The sequence below is a fragment of the Cygnus olor genome, chromosome 2 (genome assembly GCF_009769625.2).
Source record: "Cygnus olor isolate bCygOlo1 chromosome 2, bCygOlo1.pri.v2, whole genome shotgun sequence".
In the NCBI taxonomy this organism is placed as follows: domain Eukaryota; kingdom Metazoa; phylum Chordata; class Aves; order Anseriformes; family Anatidae; genus Cygnus; species Cygnus olor.
This window is the reverse complement of record NC_049170.1, coordinates 58023860-58033993: the sequence shown is the minus strand read 5'-3', so window position 1 is coordinate 58033993 and position 10134 is coordinate 58023860. Positions and strand designations below refer to the sequence as shown.

General features: G+C 43.3%; 1 long non-coding RNA gene across 1 annotated transcript; it reads right to left on the bottom strand.

Annotated features, from left to right (window-relative positions):
* Positions 1-1077: 1077 nt before the first annotated feature.
* On the bottom strand, positions 1078-7501 carry LOC121065593. The gene is made up of 3 exons (XR_005817174.1): positions 7490-7501; positions 2748-2756; positions 1078-1196 (listed from the first exon to the last, which is right to left on the bottom strand). It is a non-coding gene; the product is annotated as an uncharacterized LOC121065593 (long non-coding RNA).
* Between the last annotated feature and the right edge of the window lie 2633 nt (positions 7502-10134).

Here is a 10134-nt window from a genome sequence, read left to right as displayed (position 1 = left end):
TACGCCATGTAGATGCTCATGTGCCCAAGAATCGGGCTACTGAAGAACATCAAAACAACCAGCAGGTGGATCAGGCTGCTAAGATTGAAGTGGCTCAGGTGGACCTGGACTGGCAACATAAAGGTGAATTATTTATAGCCCGATGGGCCCATGACACCTCAGGCCATCAAGGTAGAGATGCAACATACAGATGGGCTCGTGACCGAGGGGTGGACCTGACCATGGACACTATAGCACAGGTTATTCATAATTGTGAAACATGTGCTGCAATTAAACAAGCCAAACGGTCAAAGCCTCTCTGGTATGGAGGACGATGGCTGAAATACAAATATGGAGAGGCCTGGCAGATTGATTACATCACACTCCCCCAAACCCGCAACGGCAAGCGCCACGTACTTACAATGGTGGAAGCAACCATGGCAGCACTGACAGAGGTCACCTGACTGTTGCGAGAAAATGCTGATGTGAGATGGCTGCTCCATGCTGACAGAAGCCAAGTAAGGGGAGCGGTATCAGGCTAATTAAGAAAAGCCATCTCGGAAGAGACCGAACCCAAGAGTGGGCCAAGGAGTGGGCCCTAAGGTGTCAAGAATAAAGCGTCACTCAAATACGTGAGACTCCCATCAAGTCAGTGCTGCCATCAGGGGCACCCCGAGACCCTGGTTGATGTCACCCTATGACCTCACAAAAGGTGGCTGGCTATAAATGCCCTGCGCGGCGCGCCTGCGGCCAGTCCAGCTGGTGGTACTCGAAAGCTCGAGGTCCTAAGGCTGGAAGGAGAGAGAGAGGCGGAGGTGTGGCAAGAGGCACACGCAAAGCCGTTCTTGTTGCACGCGAGCCATCGAGGTCCTTCGGTAATGTTCTCAGATCTGTAGACATCTATGTGCCTCATCTGTCCTAAGCACGGTCTTGCCATGTATAACCTATCACAAGCAGATTTGCCATTCTAACGGCAATGTTTGCAATCCATACACAGAACAGTTACTGCTACAGTACTCTAGACAATTGGTTGAACCTAGAAAGCTGATGTCTCTTTGCTGCTACAATGTTTTCTTCCTCCTCCTATCTGCAGTAGTCCTGCTGGTGTCACGCGAGGCATCGAGATCCAGACAGCGACACGCAAGGCATCGAGGTCCTGCCGGCGACCCGCGAAGCGAGGGAGCTGCTGAAGACCCCAGGCTGCTGCTAAGTGCCTGCTCCACGTTGCGGTGGCCACAGGCACCATGAGCCGGCGGCCACAGCAGCAGCCAGAGGAGGCCCCCGGGGAGGACACGTGCCCCATCTGCTTGGACCAGCTGTCCAACGCGGCTCGCATCGACCCCTGCAGGCACACCTTCTGCCTGGAGTGTGTCCACGTCTGGGCTGCCGGAAGAGACACCTGCCCGCTGTGCCGCGGGCACATCGATGGCATCGTGCGCCTGGTCCGACGACCACGCAGGAGGTTCCAGCGCAACGCACGGCTGGGGCGGCGGCAGCAGCAGCAGCAGCAGCGCCAGAGGAGCCCCTCCAGCTCCCGCTCCCGCAGTGTCTCGCCCCGGCGCAGGGAGCGCAGCCCCTCCATGGGAGGAGAGCTTGTCAGGAGCTTCTCCTGGCACGCGGGGCAGGCCGGGCGCAGACTGCCACGGTCCCAGCAGGACGACGACATTGGGGACACGTCCTGGCTGCATAGGGTCAGGCAGGAGGAGCCGGGGGCCGGAGACCACGCGGGCCGGCAGGCCGGGCCCCACGCCTGAGCAGGCGGCCGGGCCTCACCTGGGGACGGGCTGGGGGTGGCAGCCACAATTACCCCAGGAATAAATTACAAACTGTTCCACCCTGCAAAGCCTCTGCCTGCGCTTATTCCTGCATCGGTCAGCGGGGGGGCGGGGGGGGGGGGGGGGAGTGAACGCAGCCCTCTCCCGCTGCCTGCGCCGCCAATTGATTTGGGGGTGTCTGCTCCTGATGGGGAGCGTCTGCGGGTGGCGGGTCCCTGAGTGAGACCTGGGGATGAGAAGTCATTTGGGGGATGAGAAGTCATCATGGGAATGGGAAAGTGTTGGGGGCGGGAGCAGCCACAAAGGTTTAAATTACTCAGTTGTTTTATTGGCCTCACGTGATAAGAAGACTCAGCTCTATCCACAAAAACCTGGCTGATGAAGGAACACGGTGACCAAAGTAGAACTTAAATAATTTAGCTGAGTTTGTAAAAGATCAAAAGTGCTGAAGCAGTTAAACAATGACTGAGCATGTGCAAAACAGAAAGAAGTAGAAGATGAAGAAGACTATGAGCCTTCATCAGAAAGCCCCCAAAGTGCGACCTCCAGAGGTTACTGCGCCTGCGATAGTAGGAGGGACAATATGATAATTAGGTCTGAGAAACCATTAGCATAAGTCCTGTCCTTTCTTGTGAACTGCATGAACATGGATATCACTGTACCATAAGCAAGTATTCCTTGTCTTCCTTAGGTGTACGTGTTGGGTGGAATTATCCCCCCCATACCCAGCGCTGTTAATAAAGAATACCTGCTTTCTAATTCTCCAAAACGAGTCTTGGAAAGTGTCCTGGTTTCAGTTAGGACAGAGTTAATTTTCCTCCTAGTAGCCGGCAGGGTGCTATGTTTTGGATTAGGATGAGAAGAGCGCTGATAACATGCTGATGTTTTAATTGTTGTAGAGCAGTGCTTACACCAAGCCAAGGACATTTCAGCCTCCCTCTGTCCTGCTAGTGAGCAGGCTAGGGATGCAGCAGGAGCTGGGAGGGGACAGACCCAGGACAGCTGACCCAAACTGGCCAAAGGGGTATTCCATACCATCTGACGTCATGCTGAACAATATATAGGGGTGGCTAGCCGGGGTGGAGGGGTGGCCGGCTGCTCGGGGATAGGCTGGGCATCGGTCAACGGGTGGTGAGCAATTGCATTGTGCACCACTTATTTCATACACATTATTACTATTAATACTATTATTATTATTATTATTGTTGTTGTTATTATTTTTCCTGTCTTAATAAACTGTCTTTATCTCAACTCACAGGCTTCACTTTCCCATTTCTCTCCCCCATCCCGGAGAGGGAGGGGGGAGGGTGAGCGACCGGCTGTGTGGTGTTTGGCTGCCAGCCGGGCTAAACCACAACAATTAGTTATATTATATTATATTAGTACTCCTTTATTAGTATTTATTAGTACTAATTATTTATTAATTTGCTAATGTTTGACCACATTAGCAATTATCCAGACTCCATGATCCTATAGTCAGATGCCAAATATATGCTGTATATGTTATGTACTAACTAAATTACTAATCTGTGTGTAGGTGTAGATTTTGAATAAAATTACAGATTTAGGACTTCATCTGCAAAATGAAAAGGCTGCTAAGGGCTATTGGTCTCTGTCTGCTCCTGTGGTATGAAATCTTAGCCTGCCTTGCTCCTCCTCACCAGAGGTTTATGCATTAGTTTCAGTGAGGAGAAGATTTCACCCACAGATTTTGGTGAAACTTAGGCAATGGGTATCACCTACAGGTAACTCAGCCTTAAGAGTTGTTTTCATTAGTCAAGAACATCCATGTCTGAAAGCAACTTAAGAGAAGTAAAACTAAAAGAAAATCTCTGGGAGAGGGCAATCCAGTATCAGATGGGACAGGAACATGTCACTATAGTTGGGTTCAAGGACAATGTGACTGACACCCAATGCCAGTCCAGTGGGAAACTGTATGTTCAGGGAGCCGTTCCTCACCATCTTTCAAATCCCACTTCTCTCCATCAAGAAGCAGATTTATTACAGAGCGCAGAGTGGCAGATTCTGGAGTCACAGTTCACCAGTGTTTGCTCACTATATGTTGCTGACACAATCCCAATGAGGGCATGGCATCCCATAGTGTGGAGAATAGTCAGACTTTTTAGTGTCACTGATAAGCTCCAGCCTTGGGTGAAGGGGAGGTGAGAAGCTTGCTCCTGCTTGTCTCTTACACAAACTTGGTGGATGGAGGTACACAAGCTTTGTGTCAGAGGTTGCTGGAGGAAGGAGTCTTGCAGTAGCAGGACGTTCATGTTTTGGTGGCAAAACATAATCTTGAAGGCCCAACTGCCCAGACTGAAGCTTTTTGCTTGATTATTTGTAAAATGAATATTAAAATTCACAGCCCTGAGTATGATAATGAGCTTAATGAAGTACATGCTAAACATATATTACTATAGTACTCAACTCTTCACCCAAATCATGATAAATATCACCCCAGGGTGAGAACAGACAAGGTTAGGATATATGTATATATAAAAGAAAAAAAAGTTAGAGTGAGGAAGAAAGAAGAAATTGGAGACCTAGAAGAAGCAATCAACTGGCTGTGTTCCACCAAGACAGGGACACCTTCTGGGCAAGCTCTGTGTTTTCACCTTTTGGTGAGGAATACCCGGGACAGAATTTTACTAGCAATGTTCTCACATACTAGCACTATTGCAATAAGTGTATTTATCAATGGCAATTCCAAATCTGTTATACCTGTCATCCTATTAAATACTTTCAACTTTGTGAAACTGTCTCAGTGAAAGCCCTTAGCAGAGTTCTGAAACAGGCATTGTCTGACTTTGATAAGTCCTCTTTAACATGACACATAGACAAATAAAAAAGGTAAAACTGCCAGCTTTGCAGAGGCTACAGAACTTCCCAGCCTTGCTGCAGACCCTTTGATGTCACTTTACTGTATGCTTCTTTAACATGGAGAATGAAGTGTCTGTGGAGGAGAGGAAGACCTCCTGTGGTAACAGCAGTAGGAACTCTGGAGATGGGAGATCAGTCTGGCTTCTCATGTTGAAATCCAGTGTGGGCACGGTCAAAGCAGTCAGTTTTCGAGTTAACAAAGGGAGAAGGGCAGGAGAAGATCGAATTTGTTAGTTAATGATGTACTTAGACGTGTGAAAGCTTCTCCTCTAGCATGTCTTTTATTGTTTCCTTTCATGAAATGAGGTTGACATCAATTATTTTGCTCTCACATCTAATTGTAAGCTATTAGCTTTTAGAACAAAGACTGTAACCCCTACTAAAGAGAATAAACCAGAGGAGAGTTTTCAGAACACCTAAGTGATTCAGGAATCTGAAGCTTACTGGGCTTCAATAAGATTTATGAGATTTGAAAAAGCAATTTAGCACTTCGGAAAAAAAAAATTGTACAATGGTTAATCCATTGAATTTTCATTCTTATCAAAAATTCAAAGTACAGTGTTACAAAAAATACTAAATCAAGAACTAGGTAATGTGTTGTCTAAGGGAAAATCTTAACACATTAAAAAAACACATTTATTTAAAATGCAGTTACTAAGTTTTTTTTTTTCTTCTCATTTAATCATTTCCCTCACTCCAGCACAGAAACAAATCTCTTACGTAGACTAAAACTGTCCTGCCATACAGAATACTTTGTCTCAGAAAGTAAACTCTTCCTTTCTTAGATATATATATTTTAGAGTTGTTTTCATACTCCTTTAGAGCAGTCATAAAGCAGCTACATGAATAGAAAGTTACCTTTCTCCTTTTACCTACAGTAAAATTGCTTCTAAAATCACCATTAAATCATTGGAGGTGTTAGAAAATTGATGCTCTTTTTTTTTTTTTTTTTTTTCTCACTAAAGAAAGGAAAGACTAAAAACACAGTCATGAGACTACAAAGTTCTCTGAATTTAGGGTGATTTATTTGTGGGGTGCTCTTCCACCACTGTGAAGGACCCTGCTTTGTTTATATGTGGGATTGGGACTGGAAAGAAAGGACAAAGCTGGAAATGGAGAACACCATGAAAAGTATGAGCAGGCCAGGAAGATAAAGCAAAAAAAACAGGGTAACTTCTGACAAAAAACTGTTCTAATAACATTGAAGTATATTGCTTCCTTTTACTAATGCTTTTTTTTTTTTTCTTTTTCCCTTGAAAATAACACAGATGAGCTATTTCCAAGTAGTCAAAAGTGCAAAGTTTAATGAAGCATCTCATTAATATTTCATAATTGTAGCATGCCCTTGTGACCTTCAGATCCATAGTATAACAACAGAATCAGGGCTATAATTCAGAGGAGCCTAAAATAAGTTCAGAACACTGTAAATAAAAGCCAAGCATGCCTCAGAGAATACTAGGGGTAGAGTGCCATACAATTAATGGCTAGAAGGGTGGTTGCTTTTTAGGAATATGCTCTACCATCTGTTAGGCTATGTGGTTCAATGCTGAGAAGGCAAGTGGTGTATCTCACCCCCTTCTGCTTTATTGCTGTGTTTCTGATTCAGTATCAGCTAAAAACTTGGTTAACACCACTGCAAAGCAGACAGGGAAAGAAGCGGCACCATAGCTGGGGCAGAATGTCATGCAAGTTTCTGAACCAGCATCAGATGGTCTCACTTAAAGTGTTTCCTTCAGGAAAAATGTGAATAACTGCAGTCCACCCAGAGAGAAAGAGAGAGAGAGAGAGGGAGGGAGGGAACCAGATGCTTTTCAGAGTGGGGAAAACACTCAGCCAGCCAAATGGAAGCAGGGACTCATGAAAGAGGCAGCACAAACAGTTTTATTCCCTTGTTAAAGTATGCCAGTCTGCAGAAGTTCCTCGGGCACGTGCCTGGCAGGACCACTGGCTCCTGTTCCCCTCCTGTGATGGCTAACAATAAGACTCACAGGCCAGACAGGTTCTCAGGAGAAGGAGAACTATAGCCAGTGGGATTTGACTTGTTGATGGACACTGTTATGATGTCTAAGTAATATTCTGTCTGTTTTCCCTCCTTGTGTTTTTGGGTTGAATCCATCCCACTACTGGAACAAGACAGCTCATCTGGACCACTTCAAGTGTCTAATAAGTGAAACAGATCCTGCTATCCTTCTTGAAAGATTAATCCAATCTACAATCTTATCATCCTACCCACAGGCTTACCTCTGTTTACACTCTGAAGGGTGTAAAATTGTCTTGCTATCTCTGGCTGATAGAGCAGTACAAGTAAATAATAGAGAATTGCTTTTATTTGTATCACAGTGTTGGCTAGAGATTATGACATCTATTGTTAGGTGTCATCCAAACGTAGTGTGAGAAATAACACCTCTCTGCAGTTCATCAAAAAATTTGTGATCAAGGAACGAGGATTTCATAGAGAAAGGTTGAAATGTGCAGAACCTCAAAGGATGTTTACAATTACAGTACAACACTGAGCACAGATACTCAAGCTTTAAAGATACCCTGCTTCTCAGTTCGGGGTTAAGTAGCCTAGAGCTCTGGGTAAATAGAAACCCTCTTCTTGGTACCTAACTAGCTTGGGAACATTTCCAAAGCATTGCAAGATCTTTGATAGTTATAGTTAGTCGCTTTCAAAAGGTTATGAAGGAATTTTGTAGCATACCTGGGACTCAAGCCTAAGTCTCAGACCTCTTAACTTTACCCAGAACACCAGTCTTCTTAGCTTTTCCCTTCCTCTCCTCTTCCTTCCCTCTCTCACCAAGCTCACATTTAGAAAGCAGTGAAGAATAACAATTTATACCAAGTAGATCCCAGACCCTCCCTCAGAGGCACCTTTGGTGCCAAGAGTTCTGGGGCTGTGCCTAGATGAAGACAAAGCAGCCAGGGGTGACTAACAGAATGTAAACTACAACTCCTAAGATCATGCAAGAGACTCAGACAATGTAATGTGAATATTAAGACCTGCTTCACATACTAAAAATATCAAAAAGCGAAGCTTGATATTAGGCTAAAAATAAACCTGCATGAATTAATATTTAAAATTTATAGGACTTTAGATAATAAGGTGACAGCCCTTATTATTAAATGCAGCTCCAGCTGCATAAGACCTCCTGGCTAGATATGAAATCACTTGCCTGTACATATACCTGTAATTTTCATTTATTTTGATAGTAAAGTCTTTGGTATGGAGAACATTATTTATTATTGGCAGATGTAAATTGGGCTTGCAAGCTTCTAGATCAGATCACCAGTCAGTACACCAAGAAAATTTTGAAAAGCAGCTTTCCCCTCAACACAACCAAACAGAACTGAACAGCTCCACACCAACATGCAAACCTACCCCCAAACCTAATCCATCCTGACATTAATCAGACATTTAAATCAGATTCCTGCTGATCCGCTTCCAAGTCTACTCTTATGACCTAGGCCTCCCGATGTTAGCTTGCTTGCTTGCTCCAAGTCTCCTTTCAATAAGATTCAGTCCTTACATACAGATATATGCAGAAATTGTTGCCTGCTCCCTCTCCTGTTCTGCTAACTCATGTCACTGTCTTCTCTACACATTTGTTACTTATTACTCCAATCCAAAACCAATTGGCTGGGCTACAACTAATTAATCACTCAGGGGATCAAGCCCTGATCTCAAGATCCTCTAAATAATAACAGCCATAAAAAGGTAAATAATGATAACAGTAATGTAATGCTGTGGGGCAAAATATCTTCATCATTTCTAATCATGCTTGAAATATGTTCTTAGGGCCACTAGGAATCCAGTAGACTTCAGAGTATCATATGTCCTTGCCATACTTTTGCATGCTCAAATGAGGGTGAATAAATAAAAAGGGATTCTGTCACAAAAACTGAATTGAACTCCTTGCATAAGTTAGGAAGTTCTCTGGTTGAAATTGAATTTAATGACCAGCAGGAACCATCTGGCTTCAGACTTCCTTTGCCTTTTAAACATCTGAGCGGACTGGGAGAGGGAGGATGCATGTAGCAGGAGAACAGAGGACATCTCTGGGGTAGGAAGGTATGAGACCAGTTGATGAATCATTTGGGAGTTCACAAGCCTTCCTAATGAAAAAACAATGTAATACACTGAAGAAAGTATTTTTAATCAGCCAAACCACATTACATCATGTCAGAGCTGCAGCGGAGCTATCTCATTTGGTAGTAACACAAATACAAAAGCATACCCTTCAGGGGTACCAGACAGTAAGCCATTTTACTGGGAGAAGCAGAGGGTGACATCACATTCAGAAACAAAGGCCTTAATTTAAAAGTTACATAAATCTACGCATTCTCAAAAGAGAAAATGCAGTAGAAGAAGACAGCACTGAAATAAAAATGAGATCTTCCTGTGATTTTAACTCATACATTTCACAGATTCATTACAAAACATTCAAGTTATACATATCTGAGAGATAATAGCTGCTGGACTTTTAAAAAAGCTCTTATTACTCCAGCTCTATAAGAAAATTCTTTCTATTCAGTCACTTCGGGACTGATGGAGCTAATTCGACTTTGTCCTGAAATCTTCTGGATGGTTTAATTCAATATATTCATCATTTTGTTACATTTAAAAGTCTCTGAAAGTCTCTGTCGATAAATGGCTTTTGTAGATGTAAAGCCTAAGTATTTGAGATTGCTAAACATTAACTAAAGTTAGCCAAATCTTTCCTGATATTTACTGTGGCATAGATATCGTAAAATGTATGGTAAAAGGTCTACAATTGGTTCCAAAAGCTGAATGTGCTTGATTTGGGTTGCTTTTTATTCTAAATTTGTAATTTTTCTGGTTTCCATGGAATATACACATGTACTTTGTTTTGTAAATGTAACTTAATTAATATACTGTACTTCTGCAAGTTAAACAATGCATCTGTGCTGTATGAATTATTCTAGTCTTGTGTCCCTTTCATCAAGAAGTTTTTGAAGTAAGCTGTCATCCTGTCATGTAATGAATGAACAAATTCCTTGGCATTTAACTTCATCCTGATCATAGTAATTGCAGAATGGAGGGTTAGGTGACACAACAAGGATTTATATGGCACTTTAGCTAACTAGCTAGATTAGATGCATCTGGGAACAACTTACTATCCCATTCCTATTTGTCATTACTGTTTCATTTATTATTGTATGACAGTGTTCACACATACAGCTCAGTACAAGCACAGAGTCTTCTCTTTTCCTGTATGTTACATTTTTTGTGTTTATTTGAGCTCTCTGTGATTTCAGCCAATTGTGAAGAGCTCTTCTTGATCCTGCTTATGTTTACTTGGGCACTGGTGATCTTCCCTCTGAGACTCCTGAGGTTTGTTTGGTTATTTGTAGAGCAAAGGATCAGCTACTTCCAATTTCACATTTATACTGTCAAGGATCATATCTTAACTCTGTAATGCCATATATCAACTCATGCTCTCACAGAAGAAATATATCTGATATTTTCCCTAAGCAGTAA